Source organism: Pinus tabuliformis, chromosome 3_2 (assembly GCF_031772625.1).
Source record: "Pinus tabuliformis cultivar Carrire ecotype Pingquan chromosome 3_2, CPIR1, whole genome shotgun sequence".
NCBI classification, from domain to species: Eukaryota; Viridiplantae; Streptophyta; class Pinopsida; order Pinales; family Pinaceae; genus Pinus; species Pinus tabuliformis.
Window position 1 is genome coordinate 614,158,127 of NC_142302.1, and position 25,197 is coordinate 614,183,323.

The following is a 25,197-nucleotide window of genomic DNA, read 5'->3' on the forward strand; positions in this document are numbered from 1 at the left end:
GAGACAATACTCCAGAGGTTTAATATGCAGGATAGTAAACCGGTGAAGGTTCCTATTCCTGTAGGTGTGAGGTTATCTGTTGAACAGTGTCCCAAGACACAAGAAGAGGAAGAGGACATGTCCCGTGTTCCATATGCAAGTGCAATGGGTAGCCTGATGTATGCAATGGTCTGTACTAGACCAAACAGTGCACATGCAGTGGGAGTATTGAGCAGGTTTATGTCAAAACCTGGGAAGGAGCACTAGACAGCAGTGAAGCGGGTTTTCAGGTATTTGCGTGGCACTAGCGATTATGGTTTGTGCTACCAAGGAAGACCAGGATTGGACAGAGTGTTGGATGTTCATGGCTTTGTTGATGCAGACTGGGCTGGAGATCTGGATCAGAGAAGATCTACAAGTGGGTATGTGTTTAACCTATTTGGAGGTGCAGTCAGTTGGATGAGTAAGAAACAATTTGTAGTGGCACTATCAACTACAGAGGCAGAATACATGGCAGTGACTCATGCAAGCAAGGAAGCAGTTTGGTTGCAGAGATTGTGTTCAAGTATGGGGTTAGTACAGGGAGCTATAAGAATAGACTGTGACAGCCAAAGTGCAATTTTCTTGGCAAAGAACCTTGCTTATCATTCAAAGACAAAGCACATTGATGTTCAATATCACTTTGTGAGGGATATTATAGAAGACAGAAAGGTTTTGCTGGTAAAGGTGGACACTTTGAAGAATACTGCAAATGCATTGACAAAATCTGTGAGCTCTGAGAAGTTCTCTTGCTGTAGAGAAGCAATGGGAATCTCAGGGCTGAAAAAAATGACTAAGCTCTCCTGTGGCCCCCTGTGGAAAGAAAACAACAAGTGGGAGATTGTTGGGTTGTGTTATATTCTTTCCACGTAGTTAATAGGGGGTTTGAAGGGCACTCGTAACCCCACTTTATGGGGTCCGGGGCAGCGCCCCGGAAAATTTTGGTTTTGGACCATATGTTAGGTTGGGCGGACCCACCTATGGTTTTGTGCATGATTTTCGCACATGTTTTTTGGACGAGATGGTTTTCGGTCCATGGTATTGGACGCGATGGATTTCGGTCCATGGTATTGGATGCTTCGGCATGTATAAATATGTATTGTAGCATTGAAAGGAACATAATGAAAAATCAAGCTGGTAGTCCTGGTTTTGGGATCCAGGGAAAAATCTATGTGCATATGTGTTTTATGGGTTATGCTCTCGCATTGTTTATTTTCTTTGTTTAAGAATTCGTATGTAGGTAATTTCTGTACAGGGTTAAAACCTACAGAGATAGGGTTTGTTTTCCTTTAAACATTCACCGTGCAACAAACACTGTCAAACAACCATCAAATTTGGACGAATAGCAATGACAAAGGGTCAACCTACTTGGACAAGTGGCAATCCATGCGTTTTGGGCAACTTGGAGCAAGCTTTGGCAATTTTCGAGCTCTCTGTCTGTGTGCGTTGCGCTCAGTGTATGTATCGCGCCCGTGTCTTTTTGCACTGAGAAATGCAGCCCAATGCGCCGCACCTAGTAAGTGTGTTGCGCCTCCTGCCTAGTGCATCGCGCCGGTGACTTGGAGCAATTTTCACCAAATATCCTCACTTACTCACCAAAATCACTTTTCCTTGCTTCTATTTTGCAAATGAACTCTTGAAATGAAGAAATGGCTTATAAACAAGGAGCTTTTAAATTTTTGGCTCATAAAACCCATTTTCATAATGTTTTGAAAATGACTTTATTTTCAAACTCTGTTTTTTGGACTTTTTCACTTCATTTGAGCTTTGTGATGAACTAAATGTCCTGAGCTTTGCTTGTTTTGTAGGTGTTGGAACTACTGGGGCTAAGGAAAGAAACCAGGGTTGCAGATGGAGTGATACACAATGAAGAAAACAAAATTTCATGATTTTTGTACAATAAAAGCAAAATACACACATTTTCGAACACTTGGTGATGAAACTTATTGATGTTGAAACCTCCTCATGGCCTGCTGGTTGTTATTAGACACTTTGAAACATTTTTTGATGAAACCCTAATGAAACCCTAGACCTAATTGACAATGAAACCCTAAAGACAACCTTTGCAATATTTAAGATAAAAAGAAGATTGTATATGCTTTTTAATGAACAGACATGAACCAACAGGTAAATAACATGAGGGAAACTGTAGGAAAGCCACTATCGTCAGACGATCCATGCGCCTATTGGAATGCAAATGACTGGGCGGGACACCTAATATGAAATGCAACAAGAGGATTTGATCTCTGATGGAGGGATGAAGATATCGACACTAACAAAGGCATTGAACAATTATTTATCCAATAATATTATTATAATTAAATAATTTTATCTAATGTAATATTAGTCCTTGTCCCTATCTCTTGGCCCAGCCCGATTGGCTAGTCAAATTTAGTCGTTTCATGGCCAAATATAGCGGTTGGTCCAATATAGTTACCCAATCCAAAATATAGCCATTTCCTAGTGCTATTGGAAGATCTGCCCTCCCTATTAACATGCAGCCATGATCTGATTCTTCAACTTGTACTGACCATGAACCACACTGGTTGGTTCGAAACACATCGACAAACATATTATTATGTAATTTACACCGAAAAATCTTCTCATAAAACAAATATTTTGTAAAATTTCATCAAAATTAAATCCCACTCAATCTCCATGATCCTCAAGAGAGGTTTTGACCAACACCCCTTTCTCCTTTGTTTGAAAGGTTCCTTTGTCCTCAATACCTGTCGAGAAGTGCATGCAGGCGAATGGCGCAGAATTTGATTCAAATTTTAAAGTGAAATTTTTGCGATACCAATTGCCTATAAATTTTAAAATTTAAAGCCACCGACCTTTGGATTGCCCAACACCACGCGTACTTTGTATACTTTGGAAGTTGAAGACCATAACAGAGCGTGGATCAATGAATTTCAGTTGAATAAGGCCAATGAAAGATAGAGTGGAGTTGTCAGAGGGTGTAACAGCAGGAATAAGTATCGAGTGGCGCCGGGAATTGGAGTGGAGTTGTCGTCGATGTAACACCAACAGGCTTCGAATTTCAAATCTCTTACTACCCGTCAAATGAAAATTTGATGACGTTTTTTCATTTTTCATGCCTTTCATTTTACATTCTAGGAAAATTTGTGAGTGTCGACCTCCCTTTACCTGGAAAGTCTCTTTCAACTACTCTTGCATCTCAACTTTCATTAATCTCCCTCTGAGAGTGCCTTGTTTTTTCCTAAGTTAACATATGTGTTTCGATACCTTGCTCTGATCTAAATAAAATAATCACAAAATTCTTCATGCTTGATATACTATATTAAAATTGGTACAAATACAATAGGTTTATACAAGGTTTTTGAATTGTTGTGAGATCCAAGTTATTCCATACTTAGGAAGATAAGTTGAGAGAATATCACAACTATCTCTAACAAACACAATTAAAATTTAATCCTCTAGTAATAACATTAATGTAAGTTAGAGTTCCCATCAGTTATATTTCAAAAGAATTTTCATGACCCCGAATTAAGACCAATAAAACTCTAATAAACAAAGTTATTTTTCATTAAAGTTCATAGTCCCTTCATAGTTTCCTAGTCAAAGTTCTTCTTGGCCAAGAAGTCTAACAAATATTTTTTGGTCAAATGATGATGAGTGTTCCTATTGGTAAAAGAGATTGTGACAAAGAAGAACTTTGACCAAGCTTATATCTCTATGCCTTCTTTTTGAGTTCTTGTTAATGAGAAGTCATGCTAGTGATACTTTGAAGGAACTTTCCTAGATAATTACTTTGACCAAGGAACTACGACCAATGAACTATGATTGTCTTGTTCCCTAATTGATCTAAGTTGTCATATTGATGTTGGGTCTTGTTGGTTAAAATTCATGTTGATCATAATTCTAAGGAATTTCTTGATTAAGAACCCTAACGAACAAAAGGATGGAGAATTATAATAGATAGGAACTTTGATAAAGAAACTACAACCAATAAGAAATTTGATGAATGAAATTTAGTCAACAAAAAATATAACCATAGGAACCATAAGTCACAAAGGAACTTTTAACTAAGGAAAAAGAATAAGAAATTAGTTAATATTCTTATTGAATAGATTTCCCATCCTATTGGTCATTGTTTTAATGTACTTTCTTAGCTAGAAAATTTTAATATGATAGATTGAATTGTGCCCAACAAGGAACCATTAACAACATGAACTCTTGTCAACAAGAACTTTAATGAAGAAGCTATGACCAATAAAACCTCTAAAAAAAAAACAATGATTAGTTAAGGTCCTCTTATTCTTTCCTTGGTTCAATCATGTATGTTAGAAATTATCCCTTCGTCCTAGTTCTAGGGAGCATTCTTCACTAGGAACCACACAATGGAACTTTAACCAAAAATGTTCCTATTTGGTAAGGATTCAAAAAAATTACAGTTGTTTTTTATATCTAGACCCTCACTTTTGAATTTCACAGCATACGCCACTAACCTCCACTATGTAAACATGGATCAAGGAATTCATTTTGTACCTTGTATCTTTGTGGTCAAATTCAAATCAAAATAAACTTGTAACTTTCTCATCCATCTAAGTTGAGAATTGAACCATTACCAACTCAAAATTAAAATAAAGTTTTCAACCACTACCATGTGAAATGAGTTGCATCATATCATAGTTATGACATGCAAGCGTTGTTGTCAGATATATGGTATCCACGCAAAATAGTGTAACTATGAAATTCTACAACCTTGCATTAAAATATTTATTACTAGCATAGGTATATGAATTAATAGCTAGTAAATGGTGATAAACATCAATCCATAACAATAAACAAAAAACTTACTTCATCATACATCTCAAGTTGTTAAAATTAAAAGAAAAGAAAAAACATAAAAACTAATTAAGTTAGAGCTTTATTATTGTTATTATTAATGGTAAAAAAATAATATATATACATTTTAAAAAAAACATGTAACAAATTTTTAACCATGGAGATTCACCCCCACTTTATCGTGGATATTCTTAATATGTAAGTAGACATTGTTACAATACCATGGGCCAATACATGACTCATGAATACCGCATGCCCAAAAAACCATAACTTCTTTAATAGTCACTCCCTCGTTCATATGACACTTTTTAATTAATGAATTTAATTAAAAAGGTGAAAAAAACTTAACTATAGAAATAAATTTCAGTCTTTGATTTATTTATATTACTAAAAATAGTCTAATATTACTGAAATTAAGTCCTTACTATACACTTCATAATTATACCTAATTTAACTGAGTTTAACTAACATGATCACCAATAATAAACTCAAATTTCATACAAATAAAAATTAATTAAAAACAATTAAATTTTTCACGGAGAACAATACAAAATGTATGAATTTATGTGAAAATAAGTTCAAATTCTTAATTTAAATGAATATGTCAAAATTTTCAAATTATATGAAAAACCTTGAAAAAGGCAAAAGTGCAAAAATACCTTGTAAGAGATGGATCTGCCAATAGGAATGTTGATATTCATCATTGTTCTTGCTATGGTCATTGATCTTTATCCCATCAAGTAGATCAGTGCCTTGTAAATATCCCCAAAAGGACACTCAATTTCAATTTAAGTATAATGGTTTGCAACAAACTGCGAATTAGAAACAACATGGACTCCATGAATGGTTTATCCTCGAAAGTAGTAGTTTGAGAGGAGAGGGGGAGTTCATTAAATTTGAAATTAATATTGGAGAGAGATGCGTTCCTCTTGCGAGAAAGCATGGAGAATACCTTAGTTTGGTGTACGAGCATGGCAACAATCTTCTTCATTTTTACAGTTAACGCATATGCCAACAATTTTGTTGTAATTCCTTCCCCGAAACTGCAAGCAAATGAGTTCGCCATTGTTCGCATTTTTCAGGAAAGCACACTTCCTTAGTCTATATTACCAATCTCGCCAGCAGGTTACATTCTTTACTATTTTCTCTTTAGGCTTCAATGGGTTAGTTCCCCTTATCATGTGACATTGTCCAAAGGTAGTCTGCTACTTTTAGCAGGTAATATTGAGATAAACTGCTTATTGTTTAATTTTTTGTGTTTGTAATCACTGTAGGGTCCCTGACAAAATTTATTGCAAAGCTCTTAATGACTGCAGATGAACTGACAAACTTATTTAGAATTCACGAAATTGCAGTTGTAAAGGATGTACCCTATTATATATTTTGACAGCTTCAATTCTAAACTGGACGTCATTTTGACGAGTTGCTCCTCTACAAGACACGTCAAATCTGACGTGGGAAATTTTTCAGTAACTGTCAAATACGTTTTGAAATGCTAAATACGTCCTGTAAGACGTCAAATTCCATGCCTTCACCAAGTGATCACCCAATAGTCGTAAAAGTGAGCTATTTAAGTTGTAAAAGTGAGTTATTTGAGTTATTCATTTTTTTGGTTAAAATTGTTTAAAATTTTGTAGAGATTCGTTGAAATTACAAGTTTGAGATTTTTTTGTTGTTAAAATTGTTTAAAATTTGATAAAAAATTATTGAAATTATAAGTTTGAATTTTGAGTAGTTTATTATAATATTATTGAAATAATAAATATATCATTGTAACTATGTGAGACATTTAATTTCAATTACAACTCCATAAAACCTAAATTTATTTTCAAGGTACACTAATATAGATGCTCCAAGGTACATGGGCATAGACACTACAACCACAATAGACATACAAGTTTTGTGACACAACGGCTTTCCTCGGTAATAATTTTGGATTTTATTTTATAAATAAATAAAATTTGATAGCAAAATTAGTTGTTAATGGTTGATTTTTGTAACACACTCGTATATTAATAATATCATATAATAATAATAATAATAATTAATACAAGTTACCAAAATACAAATTTTCTATAAAACATTGACATTATTAAATTATATGAATAGCCTTTTAATACCAATGACAAAGTCTATTACCATACTCCAAATGAAAAGAAAGTGGAATAAACTTTAGGTACTATAGATAACTTGTATTTTGATTGTGGCAGAGTTTTGATTACACTCATTGATGATTTCAATTAATTTACAATCAAACATATTTACATATATTAGTACATTGTTGGCATTGGCACTAAATGAAATCTAACCCAACCTCAAAGCCCGCCATAAGAACGCATGTGCATTTAACGTTCTGGCTATCCTGGCCTAAGTGGCAACATGATGGTCACCAAACTATCCACATTATGCATTATCCTCGTGATCAGTCTTCTCCATTGACGGTTCACCACGACTTGTTGGATCAGACATCCCTTAAGGAAACTGACTTTTATTTCCCGGTGGTATGGCTTCATTTTGTCAATGTATCATTCCAGAAATTTCAAGGAGTTGTGGCTCTGCTCTGGTTTACGGTTTTGTTTTCACCTATAGATGTGGTTTTCCAGTTTATTTTCTCTGGGTTCTAGCATCTTTGTGATACCCTGGTGGTCCTTAAACTTCTTCGAAGCCCTGGGATTCAATCCGCTGAGGCAAGGCTTTGCAAACAGCTTTTCAAAGGTAAGAGCTTATTGCATAACAACATTCTTCTCTGTTTTGGGGTTAGAATTATTACAGTCTCTTTTTCTATGAATGAATCCTAACTCAAAAGCTTTGTTGTTTTGGTGGAAGGCTTGTTCCACATAAAGGGGTTTGGCTCAACGTTGTGGGGAAAACCCTCCTATCGGCTTCATCTACCGAGGAATTGACTTAACCAAAACCGGGTATTTTAACTCACTTATGAACTTTTCTATGGCAAGGTCTTGTGACTAGGTTTCCGGGGATTAAATGATATTTGATATTAGACCTATGTAGATTTCAGGGTTATTGGAGCTATGACTCCCACTGTTAGGGTTTTGTTTTAAAGCTATAAGAATATTACGGCTTCGGCCCGAATTTTGAAAGTTTTGGGCACTATTCTCAGGTCGCCATCTTTGTGTAATGTATAGACATTTGAACCTTTAAATGTATGGACTGTATTTCTCTGTTGAGATGAGGGTTTTTCACTTAATATTTACAGGGTTTTAGAATGGTTTGCATATTTATTCAAATGTTGAATCTAAGATTGAGAGTTATCGATCTTCGATTATTTATAGCATTTTTCAAGAATCGTTCTATTCAGAGCTTAATTGTGGCTCACGATTACCATAGTTGATTTATGCATCAGTTTGTCCTACACTGTGTTTAGTTATAGCTCAGAAATTTTTCTCTCTGCTTGATATTTTTAAAGAAAATAGTCTTGACGGCTTCTCTATAAGCTCAAAAAACTAATTTTTGTTATTTGGTTGAGACTATAGTCTTTTGGAATCTCTGGAACTCGTGGTTACTTTTTCCACATGTTAATCATGAAGCTTACTTTTCTTTTATGTTACTCTTTTTCTATAGTCATGTTAATTTTTCATAATTATTTGGCATATTTGTCATGCATGGACTAGGGTTTTAAGAATGGAAATTAATATGGAATATAATTGTGAGAATTCTGAATGTGAAGGCTTAGATGTGTTGATCTTTAAGGTTACTTAGATTTCGGTTGTGCTTTCTACATAGAACTTTGTTTTTTCTTTCTTTTTTTTCTTTATCTTAGCAGCAAATGTTTAACTGTCATTTTTGGAGATCAATCGGTTAAAAGATGATTTTAGCAGCTCTTCTGATTTAGATAAAATATTATGTTAAAAGAAATACCCTATCTGGTATGTTAATAGTACTTGCTACTGAACTTATACCCATTTTCCAGTTTGATTTTCCCTAATAAAGTATCTAAGATCTTGCTATCTCTTCTGATATACTTTCTACAGTTTCTTTCTGTGAATATAACGATGGTTTCTTCCTTTGTTTCCCATTACTTATTCTACCCTTACTTTTATGAAATAATTGAAGAAAAAAAAGGAACCCTAATGAAACACTTACAAAAAAAAAATTGTGTCCTTAATTATTCAACAATAATCTACTGATACTAGCTTTTTAAACTAGCCAATCTATGAAGCTAATTATTCTTAAATTCAAAGAATAAATTATACCAGAAGAATTCTTCACTTATATGTTTACGCTAATCCAGAATTTGAGTCTAAAACAAAGGCCTGCACTTTAATCTTCCTCCCTTTCGTGAGACTACCTGCTTCGGTAAATCTCCCACCATGCTACTCCTGATTTCAGGAGTTCTCTCTCTCCTCAAAGACCTTAGCATTTACTAGCTACCTCTTAACCAAACATAGCCATAACAGACTGCCTGACCCTTCAGCATCGTCCCCTCCCATCCTTCTGATCTCAGATACCCCTATCCTCTTGATCTCTTTCAGTAAAAATACTCTAAGATTTAGTTTTTCGGACAGATAACTGTCTCACATAACTAATTAACTAGTAAAACAGTATTTACTAATAACTACCAACTAAATTCCAAAAATAGTTTATAATTTAAAAATAGTAACAATTTGTTTGGTTTCAGTAAAAATAAATATTTACATTAATGGGGAATATTACATCTTCCCCCCCCCCCCAAATGGAACATCATCCCGATGTTCTTCTTTTGCAAATAAACCCAGAAAGTTTTCTTTCATGATTTGTTCATCTTTCCAGGTGGCCTCTTCTGGCCCATAGTGCTGCCACTGCACTTTAACCTAGGTGATAACTCATTTCCATAGCGTTACTTCTCCTTGATCTAGTATAACCAAAGGTTTGACTGAGAATTTGCCTTTCGGTTCGACTTGATCATAGCAACAAAAGGAGTTAAGTCATTAACCAGTTTATTTAATACATATATATATAACCTGAATATCTTTCCATTTGATTACATGGTTAGTGTCATACACATATTTTTTAAGTAGAGAAACATGAAGGACCTTGTGTACATGAATGTGACTAGATAAGGCAAGTTGGTAAGCCGTCAGTCCAATTTGAGCCAGGCTTTGAAACGGTTTGCAATATCAGGGTTCTAATTTAGCACATTTGGTCCATTATAAGGTTTTTTTCTTGGTTCGCACTCGAATGTAGACATCATCTCCTACTTGGAATTCTCGGAAGCTCCTCTTCTGATCGGAAAAGTTATTTTTCCGGTCCTGAGCAGCCTTTCAATTAATTTGTCCCTTTTTCACCATTTCCTCCATCTCTTCTAACATGTCTGGCCCTAGTAACAGCTTATCCTCCGGTCCACTCCAACTTAGAGGTGTCCTACACTTGTGCCCGTATAAAACCTCAAAGGGACTCATCTGAAGGGATGCATGGTACCTATTGTTATAGGAAAACTCCACCAAGTGTATATAATCTTCCTAGTTAGTGGGTTGTTGCCTTACATACGTTTGCAGCATGTCTTCAACAACTTGATTTGCTCGCTCAGTCTGCTCATCTGTTTGTGGATGGTATGCAGTACTGAAGTGCAGTTGTGTGCTCAATCCTTCAAAGAGGGCTTTCCAAAAGGCTAACGTAAATTTTACATCTTGGTTGGAAATGATCATCTTGGGGATTCCGTGTAGTTTAAAAATATTCTACATAAAGATGTTAGCAATTTGGACTACTTTATAAGTTGACTGGACAGGTATAAAATGAGCAGATTTGCTCAATTTGTCTACCACCACCATGATGGAGTCATTTTGCTTTTTCGATTTAGGTAGCCCGGTAATGAAATCAATAGATATAGTTTCCCATTTCCATTCTGGAATAGGCATAGGGTGAAGTAATCCTGCTGGGTGTTGGTGTTCAGCTTTCACTTGTTGGAACTCCAGGCATTTGGCTAAGTATTCTGCCACTTCTTTCTTCATACCAGGCCATAAAAATTCCTTCCATAGGGCATAAATCATTTTCTGGTATCTGGAATGGCCTGCATAAGGGATTTTATGATATTCATCTAAAATTAAATTCTTAAGATGTTGCATATCCTCTTCATATAAATCAACAAATTTTCTACATTTATTTTATAACCCAATAGTTATTCATGGTTGTTAGGATTTTTTCCTTGCTACCATAAATATTTATATGTTGAATCCTGCATGGTCAATTCTTGAATCTTCCCAAAAAATGTATTTCGTGATTCACTATAAGAAATTTCATATAAACAATTTACCTTCCGACTTAAAGCATCTGCCACTCAATTTTATTTTTGTTTCAGATGTTTGATTTCAAAATCGAACTCACTTGTGAAATTTTCCCAACGAGCTTGCCTCGCATTTAAGGTTGGTTGTTTGAAGTAATTAAACAGACGATGGTGATCAGTCATTAACAGAAATTTTTTACCTAATAGGTAATTCCACCACATTTTTAAGGCATGAATGATTGTTCTCAGCTCCAAGTCATATGCGGAGTACTTTTTTTCATATTCTTTAAACTTCCTAGATTCATAGGCAACCACTATGCCTTCTTACATTAATACACCACCCACACCTTCCTTACTAGCATTTGTACAAACCACATATTCTTTGTTGGGATCAGTAATGCTCAGAATAGGTGTTGTGTTAAGAAGATGCTTGAGCTGATCAAAGCTCCTTTAACAGTCGAGATTCCATTTGAAAGCTTTGCCTTTCTTTTGTAGAGAGGTAATAGGGTATTCCACTCTAGAGAAACCCTCCACAAATCTTCGATAGTAACCTGCTAGGCCCATAAATGATCTTATGTCAGCTACATCCTTTAGTACTGGACATTCCATAATTGTTCTTATCTTTTCTGGATCTACAACAATTCCATTCTTGGTGATGACATGTCCCAAGTATTGGATTTTCTCATTAAAGAAACCACATTTACTATACTTGGCATACAATTGGTGTTCTCATAGGACTTGTAAAACAATACGGAGATGTTCCTTATGTTCTTCCACATTCTGAGAGTAGATTAGTATGTAATCAATGAAGATTAATAAAAATTTATCTAAGAACTGATGGAATATGTTGTTCATAATACACATGAAGGTTTTTTGGGTGTTAGTTAGCCAAAATGGTAAAATCACAAACTCATAATGTTCATAGTGCGTCCTGAAATCTGTTTTTGCAATATCTCCCTCTTTTATTCTAATCTGATGATACTTAGAGTGGACATCAATCTTTGAGAATACGGTTGCACCTTTCACCTAATCAAAGAGCTCATCCATACAGGGAAGGGGGTATTTGTTTTTAATGGTCATCTTATTTAGTTGGCGGTAATCCCTGCACATCTGCAAGGTTTTGCCTTTCTTTTTAACAAATAATACCAGAGCTCCCCAAGGGGACACACTGGGATGGATATACTTTTTATCAAGCAACCCTTGGATTTGAATTTTTAATTCTGTTAGCTCGAGTATGCTCATTCAGTAAGGTACTCGGGAAACTGGGGTAGCTCCCGGAATTAGCTCAATAGTAAAATCTATGTCTCTCTTTGGGGGTAGGCCCGTATTTCTTCGGGAAATACATATGGAAAATTTTGTATCACAGGTATTCTCTAGTGATACAGATTTATCTTTAGAGGCAGCATACTCTACTTGTATTGCATAAACTTGACAACATTTTCTAGTGCATTCGGTAAATGGGAGGTTGTTATTGGCCTTAATTGCAGAGGTTTTGAACACCTTGAATTCCCTGCCTCTCCCCTACCTCATCTCGATAGCTAATAGTCTTTGTTTTACAATTTATTAGGGACCAGTGTTTCTATAACCATTCCATGCCTATCAGAATGTTGTATGACCCCAATGGTAACACATTCAAATCAGCTATAATAGATTGACCAGTTGTTTTTAAGGGGAAGTTACTTACTTTAGACAAAACTCTCCTTTTTTCGCTTGTGGCTAGTTGTACTAACCATGGGTTTTTAAATTTAATAGCTTGTAATTTACATCGTTCCACTATCTTGGAATTAATGTAATTTAAAGTGGCCCTGAGGTCTATTAAAACAGAGCATGTCTAGTAAAAAATAGTACCTTCAAATTCAACCATAGTTGGCCGAAATTATGCCTGATGATCTTCAAGGTCTGCGTTGATTTTATGGATGCTCCTTGCCACTTCTCCCACAGTAGATGCCTCCTGAATTTGTGAGATTTGATCTACTCTCTTGTGGTGAAGGCAGTTTTTGACATAATGCAAACCTCTGCATCCCCCACACTGTACAGGTGGTTTGTTAATTAATTCTGCTTCATTTCTGCTAGTCTGTTCATTTGTCCTGGTTTCTCCTAGTACTTTAAATCTAGACTTATTCACATTTTGGTTACTTTGACCTTTATCTAATCCTTTGTTGATGGTTCCCTTATTCCCCTTGTGGCTGGGAATAAACTTATTTCCCTTTCTGTCCCCCCACCTTTTGCTCGTATCCCCCTTCGGTTTATTTTGCTGATAGCATATTCGTGCTTTCCGAATGACTTCGTCCATGGCTTTTGGGTTTTCAAATTCCAGTTGTTCCTTCATGAATAGTGGAAGACTGCTGATGAACCATTGTACTTTGGTTTTTTCTTCATGAATATAAGGAATGCATCACAATAATGATGTAAATTTTGTTACGAACTCATCCATGGTCATTTGGCCCAAGTGGAGATCATGGAATTATTTTTCTTTCTCATCATAAAATCTCTCAGTTAAATATTTTTATTTAAAGAATTTCTGGAATTTCTCCCAAGTTATGTTTTGTTCATTGACCTCACAGACTGATTTTACTTCCTCCCACCACAATGTGGCTTTCACTTGAAGTTGGAAAATGGCCAGACTAGACTTCAAATTGTAATCATACTCGTAGAGCTAGAAATAATTGTTCATATTAATTAACCATGCTTCTGTCGCCTCTTCTTGCTCATCATTGAAGAGAGGGGGATTGATTTTTTGAAACTCCCCTTGAAGTTCAATCTTTTGTTTCTTCTGAGTCTTGTGATTGAACACGTTACCTGATTCTTCTTCTTGGTTTTCTTCTCCTCCTTCCATTTCCACATTTTCAATTTGGAACTCTTATCCCCCAGTCATATGGTTGTGCTTAGGACTGGGAACTAGTGGCTAATGATTCTGTCTATCCGACAGGCTTTTTAGAATATTTTCTTGTTCTTGTATCATTCTTTCGTTGTCTGCCCGAAGTCGAGCCATTTCACCCTTCAATTCTTGGACAGTTGTCTGGATGTCTGCATTGGGATTTTGCGTCTCATCACCCAGCTGCACGCAACCTCAGGATTTCCTTCCTGAAATGATGTTGGTCATGTTCATAATATGGAACCGTGTGGTAGATTCCCAGCTCGTCTCATGCTGACTGTTTTGCTGCCTCCTACGTGCACAGTACTGAATTTTTTATTCCTTATTCCAAAGGTCTCATTTTTGGAAACCTGAGTGCTCTGATACCATATATAGCACACCCATCTATTAATAATATCATATAATAAGAAAAAAATTAATACAAGCTACCAAAATACAAATTTTCGATAAAACATTGACATTATTAAATTCTATGAATAGTCTTTTAATACCAACGACAAAGTCTATTATCATACTCCAAATGAAAATACAAAGGAATAAACTTTAGGTACTATATATAACTTGTTTTTTAATTGTGGCGAAGTTTTGATTACACACGTTCATGATTTCAATTAATTTACAATCACACATATTTATATATATTAGTACATTTTTGGCATTTGCACTAAATGAAATCTAGCCCAGCCTCGAAGCTCGCCATAGGAACGCATGCGCATTTAACGTTCTGGTTGTCCTTACCTAGGTGGCAGCTCGATGGTCACCAAACTGTCCACATCCTGCATTATCCTCGGGATTAGCCTTCTCCATTGATGGTTCACCACAGCTTGTTGGATCGGAAGGCCCTCGAGGAAACTGACCTTCATCGACGTAATATCCCCCATTAATGTAAATATTTATTTTTCAATTAGTTTATAATTTAAAAATAGTAACAGTCTGTTTGGTTGCAGTAAAATTGTCCCAAAAACTAAATCCTAGAGTATTTTTACTGAAAGAGATCAGGAGGATAGGGGTATCTGAGATCATAAGGATGAGAGGGGACTTTGTTGAAGGATCAGGAAGTCTGTTATGGATATGTCTGGTTAAGACCAGATAGCTGGTAAACACTAAGGTCTCTGAGGAGAGAGAACTCCTGAAATCCGGAGTAGCACATGGGGAGATTTACCGAAGCAGGTAATCTCACGGAACGGAGGAAAATTAAAGTGTGGGTCTTTGTTTTAGACTCAAATTCTAGATCAGCATAAATAAATAAGTGAAGAATTCTTCTGGTATAGATTATTCTTTGTATTTAAGAATAATTAGCTTCGTAGATTGGCTAGTTACAAAGGTAGTATCAATAGATTATTGTTGAATAATTAAGGACATGGTTTCTTCTTTTTTTTAAAGTGTTTCATTAGGGTTTCCTTCTTTTTTTCTTTATTGAAGTATTTCATAGAAGCAAGGGTAGAATAAGTAACGGGAACAAGAGGAAGAAACCATCATTATATTCATAGAAAGAAACTGTAGAAAGAATATCAGAAGAGATATCAAGATCTTAGATGCTTTATTAGGAAAAAGAAAACTAGAAAATGGGTATAAGTTCAGTAGCAAGTAGTATTAACATACTAGACTGGGTATTTCTTTTAACATAGTCTTTTATCTAAATCGAAAGAGCTGCTAAAATCGTCTTTTAACCGATTGATCTCCAAAAATGATAGTAAACATTTATTGCTAAGATAAAGAAAAGAAACAAAGTTCTATGTAGAAATCAGAACCGAAATCTAAGTAAGCTTAAAGATCAGCACATCTAATCCTTCACATTTAGAAGTCTCACGATCCTGTTCCATATTTCTTTCCATTCTTAAAACCCGAGTTAATGCATGGCAAATACGCCAAATAATTATGAAAAAATACCATGACTATGTACAAAGAGTAACAGAAAAGGAGATTAAGCTTCAAGATTAACATGTGGTACAGGTAACCACGACTTCCAGAGATTCCAAAAGACTACAGCCTCAGCCAGATAACAAGAATTAGATTTTTGAGCTTATAGAGAAGTTGTCAAGACTCTTTTCTTTAAAAATATCAAGCAGAGAGAAAAATTTTCGAGCTATAACTAAACACAGTGCAGGACAAACTGATGCATAAATCAACTAAGATAATCCTGAGCCACAATTAAGCTCTGCATAGAACGATACTTGAAAAATTCTATAAATAATCTGAGAATTGATAACTCTCAATCTCAGATTCAACATTTGAATAAATATGCAAACCATTTTGAAACCCTGTAAATATTAAGTGTAAAACCCTCATCTCAACAGAGAAATATAGTCCATACATTTAAAGTTTCAAATGTCTGTACGTTACACAAAGATGGCAGCCTGAGAAAAATGTCCAAAACTTTCAACAATCGGACTGAAGACGTAAGATTATTATAGATTTATAAACAAAACCCTAACGGTGGGAGTCATAGCTCCAATAACCCCGAAATCTACACAGATCTAATATCAAATATCATTTAATCCCCGACAACCTGGTCACAAGACCTTGCCATAGAAAAGGTCAGAAGTGAGTTAAAATACTTGGTTCTGGTTAAGTCAATTGCTGGGTAGATGAAGCCGGTAGAAGGGTTTTCACCATAATGCTGAGACAAACCCCTGTATCTGGAACAAACCTTCCACCAAAATAGTGAAGGTTTTGAGTTGTGATTTATTCATAGAAAAAGAGACTGTAATAATTCTAGCCCAAAAACAAAGAAGAATGTGGAAATGCAATAAGTTCCTACCATTGAAAAGTTGTTTACAAAGCCCTGCCCCGGTGGATTGAATCTTAGGGCTTTGAAGAAGTTTAAGGACTACTAGGGTATCACCAAGATGCAGAACCTGGAGAAAATAATCTAGAAAACCATGTCTACAGGTGAAAACAAAACTGTAAACTGGAGCAAAGCCACAACTCCTCGAAATTTCGGGAATGATACATTGACAGAATGAAGCCATACCACCAGGAAATGAAGGTCAGTTCGCTCAAGGGTTATCTGATCCAACAATCCATGGTGAACCGTCGATGGAGAAGACTGATCCCGAGGATAATGCAGGATGTGGACAATTTCATGACCAACGAGTTGCCACCTAAGCCAGGACAGCCAGAACGTTAAATGTGCATGCGTTCCTATGGCGGGCTTCGAGGCTGGGCTAGATTTCATTTAGTGCCAATGCCAGCAATGTATTAATATATATAAATACATTTGATTGTAAATTAATTGAAATCATCAACGTGTGTAATCAAAACTCCGCCACAATCAAAATACAAGTTATATATAGTACGTAAAGTTTATTCCATTGTCTCTTCATTTGGAGTATGATAATAGACTTTGTCATTGGTATTAAAAGGTTATTCATAGAATTTAATAATGTCAATGTTTTATCGAAAATTTGTATTTTGGTAACTTGTATTAAATTTTTTTTATTATATGATATTATTAATAGATGGGTGTGTTACAATTTTCCTATAATTAATGTTTTTTTTTTGAATAATTATAATTTAATTAAAAATATTATAAAAATAAATTAAAGAATTTTGTTTATTTCAAAGTTCTAATCCTAGATTCCAAAATATTAATATAAAATTGAACTATATAATGAAACATGCTTTTGACAATCTCATTAAACAATAGTTTTGAAGTGACGTGTGAAATCAATCTGAAATTCCAATTGTGCTAGCAATTTCCAAGCATTAGGTTGTGGTGTCCAGATAAAAGGCAAAGTTGCAGTTTCACGGGGGAAGATGGGTTGTATGAGACATACGAGCAACACAAATACATCAAGTTGCAGTTGCACGGGGGAAGATGGGTTGTATGAGACATACGAGCAACACAAATACATCTAAATATGCATGAGTTGTTCCAAATTTATTTCGAGAAATTGTTTCCTTTATAGCTTGTATTTAAAATTTATTAAAATCTTTAAAATTTAAATAGTAGTTTAGAGTATTCTAATGAATAACTAAATTATATTGAAATTTCTTACCTAAATTTAACATATTTAATTTTTTGAATTAATCGGTTTAAGGTAATAGCAATATCAGAACTTTGAAAGAAAATATATCCTCTAACAGATAAATGATAAAAACAAAAAAAAAAAAATTAATTTAATTTGTTAAAAATATATATTTTCAACTAAACCATTTATATTTATATAATTATATTCAGTCTTTGAGTGTTACTTAACATGCTGAATTGGTTAATTTTATGGGACTAGTGGCTAGATTGGTTGGTCACATGGCATATTATAGGAAATTTCAATGCAACCACCCTTTTTCAAACATGAAGAACTGCAATCATTTAGATGTAAAGGTAACATACTTCGCTTCTACATTCAAATCACTACACAAATTTCTTCATAATTACTGGATAAAGGTCTAACAACTCTTGAAACCCTTACAAGAAGAATATCATGTTAATTTGGAACGAGGAATGGAGTCTAAACCGATGGAATGGACAAATCGAATCACTTGAAATCTAAAGGTTCTGCAAGAAAATATATTCAATTCGCTAAGTATGAGTTGAAAATAATTAATATTATTTTGTATTAATGGAGAAATGGTTACACCAGTTGTAACGTATCTCCTTAGTTTAGGATTTGTTCCTAGAGTGTAGGAGTTTGGTTGCAACTTCCTAATATCTAGTAATGTTCTTAATGATGTAATTGCTCATTTGATGGAAGTAGAGTGTACGGAGAGAGATCTCTTTGTATGATTGCAGTCTCCAGGTGCAGTACTCACCTGTGAGCTGTAACTCCTTTTCAATTCAAATCTGATTTTTATCTTGGTATTGGAGCACAGAGTAGGGATAGCCTTAATTTTTTTTTTAGGATGCATCATTGATTACAGAATTGTAGTGGCGATGGAGTGTACAGAAGCATTCGTAGGATCAGGTGGACTGCAGTAACACCTGGAGCATAGGTCTCAGATGACTGATCATATCTGAGCGCAAGAAAGTGTTGGCGCAGAATCTTCACGAACAGTCGCGTCATTTTTGAGTGGAAGGAAGAGCTGGCGCGATTTTTTAAGGAACAGACACGCCACTTGGCGCGGTTTTGAGGGGGATAAGCACGCCAGCACGCCAAAAAGTACAATTGGCGCGGAAAATCAAGGATTAATCGCGCCAATTTCGTGAGACGCATCGATTTTGTTTCTGGCGCGGGAATTTCGCTGTCGAAGGAGCACCAACCTCTTTCTCTTTGGAAAATCTACAATTTTTGCAGATCGACCTTACCCGGTGGTGGCACTTTGAATTTTCGGATCTGTTCGGTGGCAGCAGATCGGAGTAGCCCGGTGGTGGCACATTGAAGTTCCTGATCTACTCGGTGGCAGCAGATCGGACTTGCCCGGTGGTGGCGTATTGGAGTTCCTGATCTGTTCGGTGGTAGCAGATCGGACTTGCCCAGTGGAGGCGTATTGGAGTTCCTGATCTGTTCAGTGGCAGCAGATCGGACTTGCCCGGTGGTGGCATATTGGAGTTCCTGATCTGTTCGGTGGCAGCAGATCGGACTTGCCCGGTGGTGGCGCATTGGAGTTCCTGATCTGTTCGGTGGTAGCAGATCGGACTTGCTCGGTGGTGGCTCATTGAAGACTGATTCATCAGAGGATCAGAAATTTATCAGTCCAATATGAATAACAGTGATGAGTACTCTCTTAAGCCAGAAAATATGTGGTCTATTATCAGGCTAGTAGATTATTTGCTCAGGGAGCAACGGTTGCTGTTAATTTTGATAGGAATCGCCATCGCATCGACTTTCTTTATCCTTCAGCGTGGTTTTTTGGCTTCTAATGTTAATGAAAATGGAAGGTTTGTGCCCAACAAACCTCATCGGGTTGTTTATGAGATGCCTGTTTCTCGGTGTGCTTAGTATCATTTGGGTTCGATGGTGAATTCGGGGGCTAAAGTACTCCTAGGTTTGAAGAGAAAGTCCCTGCGAGTTGACGTGACGGGTGGAGCTGACAGGCTCATGGCAAGAGGCGACAATGTTATTGTTGTCGACAATTTCTTCACAGGAAGGAGGGAAAATGTTTTGCATCTTTTTGGCAATCTAAGGTTTGAACGGATAAGGCATGATGTTGTGGAACCCTTATTGTTGGAGGTTGATCAGATCTACCATTTGGCTTGCCCCATTTCCCCTGTGCATTACAAACACAATCCTGTGAAGACTATCAAAACTAATGATGTGGGAATCTTGAACATATCCAGACTTGCCAAGTGTGTTGGGGCAAATTTTGAGTTTCGGAGTGCTCGAATTTTTAATCCGTGAATGTTCCGTGATGATAGTCGGGTTGTAAATAATTTTGTTGCTCAGGCTTTGCGCAAGGAGCCTTTGACAGACTATGGAAATGGGAAACAGACACGGAGCTTCTAGTTCATTTCTGATCAAGTTGAAGGCCTTATGCAACTTATGGAGGGCGAACATGTTGGTGACTCTAACAGTGATTGGCACATTCCATTGCTAATGGAAGAAAACAGTAAGGAAGATGAAGAGGAGGAGCAGAAACAAGAAGAAGAAGTAACAGGAAATGTAATCAATAATGCAAGCCTAGAAAAGGCTGAAATAGACAGATTTTAGGTAAGTCCCCTACCAAGGAGATCAAGTAGGAATACTCGATTATCTTCTAAATTGAGAGACTATGCATTAATGTCAAAGTTTTTAAACATTGTAGAACCTGCAATGTATGAGGAAGCAAGTAAATCTGATGCATGGAGAGCTGCAATGTATGAGGAAATAGAATCAATAAATAGAAACCATACTTGGGATTTGGTTGAATTGCCTGAAGGTAAAACCCCCATAGGATGCAAATGGCTGTATAAACCAAAAATAAATGCAGATGGGAGTATAGAGAAACTTAAAGCTAGACTGGTAGCAAAGGGTTACTCACAGCAAGAGGGAATAGATTTCGATGACACCTTTGCTCCTGTAGCCAAATTAAACACCATTAGAATGCTAATTTCCTTAGCAACAAAACACAAATGGCAGCTACACCAGCTAGATGTTAAGTCTGCATTTCTGAATGGTGACTTGAAGAAAGAAATTTATTTAGTACAGCCTGAAGGTTTTGTGAAAAAGGGGCAGGAACATCTTGTGTGTAAATTGAAAAAGGTACTTTATGGTTTAAAACAGGCACCCAGGTCGTGGTATGAGAAAACTGACTCATTTTTTGTACAGCATGGCTTTCATAGGAGCTTGAATGATCCAAATCTGTATACCAAGTTTAATAAACAGAGGCAAATTAGTTTGATTTCTTTGTATGTAGATGATATGATTGTAACAGGGAATGCTAACAATCTGATCAAAGAAATCAGATGTCACAAGTGTATGAGATGGAAAGACTCTGGACAAACCTTTCTTACTCAAGGGAAGTATGCCAGAAGCTTGTTGGAAAGGTTCATAATGGTTATTCTAGAAAGTTTTTCAGATTCCGATTGGGCAAGTAACTTGGATGATCGAAGATCTATCACAGGTTAAGCATTCAGCATTGGATCTGGGGTCATAGCATGGAGCAGCAAAAAGCAGAGAACTGTAGCTCTGTTTCATCGAGAGAAACTACAGTCAAAAGAGATATGTGTTGCATACTGTAAAACTTGTGATAACATGGTTGATATGTTTACTAAGCCTCTTGGGCGTGTAAAGCTTGAATTGTTTAGAGGGATGCTAGGAGTTCAGGATAATCCTTTCTCCATTAAGGGGGGAAGTTGAAAATAATTAATATTATTTTGTATTAATGGAGAAATGGTTACACCAGTTGTAACGTATCTCCTTAGTTTAGGAATTTTTCCTAGAGTGTAGGAGTTTGGTTGCAACTTCCTGATATCTAGTAATGTACTTAATGATGTAATTGCTCATTTGATGGAAGTAGAGTGTACGAAGAGAGATCTCTTTGTATGAGTGCAGTCTCCAGGTGCAATACTCACCTGTGAGCTATAACTCCTTCTTTTCAATTCAATTCTAATTTTTATCTGTATGCTCCACAGATTGACGAGCATATATTTTTCTCGTATGTATCTCACATTTAATATGACCATCCCAAATTCCCACCTAAATCAGAGTTAGGAACTCGACTTCAGTGGACAGGCCGCATAATACATTGCAATAACTTCATATTTAAGTGAATGATTTCAGTACTCTGAAAAACGCAATAACTTGAGATTTAAGTGAATGATTTCAGTGCTTTGAAAAACACGAGCACTCACTCTCAGACTATTTTTAAACTAATTATGAGTTGACTTCATATTTATCTCATGCTATGACTTTCAAATTAGCGGGACCCTCAATTGATGGATATCATCAGTACAATGCTGGAGTTAGCAATACAAGCTATGACAAGTTAAAATATGACAGCGAAGGAAACTCAATTGGTAGTGGTTGCAGAAATCATGATGGCCTAATAAGACTCAATTACTCTGCACCAATCAGAATATGAATAAATCAAATTTAAAAATTATATATATATATATATATATATATATATATATATATATATCTGTAATGTCGATATTTACATATTGATTGTTAAATTTTTAATCAACACTAAACTAATTCAATTTTAACACATTAGTGAATATGTTATACCCTTCTGCTGCAGGGATAATAAGTGGGCTTATCTTTTTTTTTTGGGTCTCATAAACTGAGGATTTTTTAGTGTTTATGGCGATAATAACAAAAGGTGCCATATGGATATACAGTCTTGTCATAGACAATTTTTTTCCGAAGAAATATTTAGTTTTAGTGCAATCATGCATTTATGGACTATGAAGAGGATAGAAACACATATGTAACAATCTTCTTCTATGATGAAAAACTTGTCAGTGCAATCCATGTTCGAAAAGAAAGGTTTTTGAAGGACTCGAGACCCTTCATAATGTATGATGATTTCAATCTAACCGCTATAGAATTCAAAGCCACGAGTTACTACAAGATAGCAATGCTTCTTTGAGAAAAATGTTTTTTCATTGTCTCCTTCCCACACACTACCCTCGAATTCTCTCCCTCTTGCTTATTTAAGGAAATTGGTTGAGCTTTCGTCTAGTAAGGTTTCATCTCAAGCCTCTCCACATCCTAGAGCAATTGTCACTCCTAGTGGTAAATAGAAATGATGGTGTGCCAAGCAAAGAACTAAGAATGTAAAATTGGTTGTAGGGGAAGATGTCCCCATTTTAGACATTTATGATTTGTTGGACAACATTGTTGTTAGTAGATTTTGTGGGAGAGAACTATGCCCCATATCTGTTAGAAGTCGAATCTCCCAAAACTGGTAACAAGTGGTGGGTTATAGTGTTATGTTTTATTTCCTTGATAGAGGATGGATAGTCTTCGAGTTTTTATCTTCACGATATATGGCCTTAATCCTTAATTTGAGTTAGAGATGGGGGTAATCTAGACTCTTTATTAAAATATAGGACAACGATTTTTATGCCCACAAAGAGCCCCTTTCAACTACTTATATTTGGGCCCTTTTTCCTAGCCTCTCACTCTAATTTTCGTTTGAAATATTTTTAAAGGTATAGGAAATAAAATAGGTAGCAATTTAAGGTGGAAAAGGAATGGGAGATAATGTTGGACCAATTATGGTTATGGATTCAAGTGGAAGTTCATGTTTCGAGGAGTCATGTTGGATCAAATTGAAACAATAAGTGAAGATTATTCATGGTTCCAAAAAATTAACTATTGGGGCATCCATTTCAGATGTTTTAGGTGACATATAGTCAATCATTTTTAGGCTCAATGTATGTTTTTTTAGACCCACTCATCTCCTTCTAAAACAAAAATGGAAGCCCAAATCTACTAGAGTAGTGGAGGAGTCACTTGGTAATATTTTAGGGGAGCACTCTGTAAGGAATTTAGGAACACAAGGGAGCAAGATATATCCTTCAACGACAGAGGAATGGACATAGATAGAAGCAACATATTCAGTTCATGTGCTCCTTAGGATTTTATGTGCTCCTATTCGGTGTTGGTGCTCCTTAGTATTTTAAGTTTTAAAGAGATTCTTGGATCTATATTGTTCAACAATAAGTATGGGGATAAATATGGCCAAATCTAGTCTCCTTGATAGTTTTCTAGGTGAAGATTTACAAATTTAAATAAATTCTTTGCTTCTCATTCCTCAAAAAAAGTGTGATGAAGGTATGAAGTACCTTGGGTTTATGCTAAAGCTAAATTCATCTCATTTTGAGGATTGGGTCTCACTTTTCAAGAAAATGGAAACTTATATTTCATTATGGGTAAGCCGGTGGTTATATAGAAGTGGTTGACTAGTCCTATTAAAAGCTATGTTGGAAAGTATTCTAGTTTATTGGACTTCAATAACCAAGGTGCCAAAAGGTATTCTCACCAAAAACAAGAAAGTCAAGATTTCAATTTCTTCAGTCAGGGGGAAAAAATCAAATGGGATCCCTTTGCTCAAGTGGTACAAGATTTCCCATCCCAAGTTCCTAGAAGGATGGGGAATAGAAAACATTTGTTTATTGAGTCAAGTACTTGCTGGAAAAAATCTATGGAGGCTCACCTTTGTCCTATCTATTTTGGAAAGAGTTGTGATTTCAAATTATATGGGCAATCTATCTGTTGATGATCCATAAATTTCCATGGATATTCCATTGGAAATTTCATCACAATAGACCTAATGAAAAATAAATTGAAAAACAAAATCCATACTATGAGGGTTAATTTTCTTTAGATTCCAAATTTGTTATTATTGATTTTCGTTATTTATGCATGAAATATATAAAATGCAAAAAATATAGAATAATGAAATTTAAAAACACACCAATCACAATGAACACCAAGATATGACATTGGAAACTCTTTTAGAAGAAAACCTAGTTGGAAGGTGAGGCTACTTTGATTTCTCTTTCTCTAGAATGGAAATGGTGCAAACACAAAGGAGTATATACTCTCTATGGAGACGATTTGTGTTGGAAGAAATTTTCATTGTTGTCAAAGTGTCAATGGTCCATTGACAATTATGAAGAAACCCTAAGATGCCCATATACATGTTTGATTATATGTGTGCAAAGGACATTGAATTTGGATACAAGACCACCCTAGTTAGGTAGCCTTTATCATGTGCTTTTATTCGATAGGTAGCATGCCATATGGGTCTTCATGATTCCAAATTAATCTTGATTTGAAGCTTGTGCCCCAAAGCATGGATTGGTGCCCCAAGTGAATGGTTGTGTCCCTATGTCAAATTTCAAGCCTATTGATTTCAGAACAAAGGAAATATCAATTTGATAAGTTTGACTTTTTTTCAT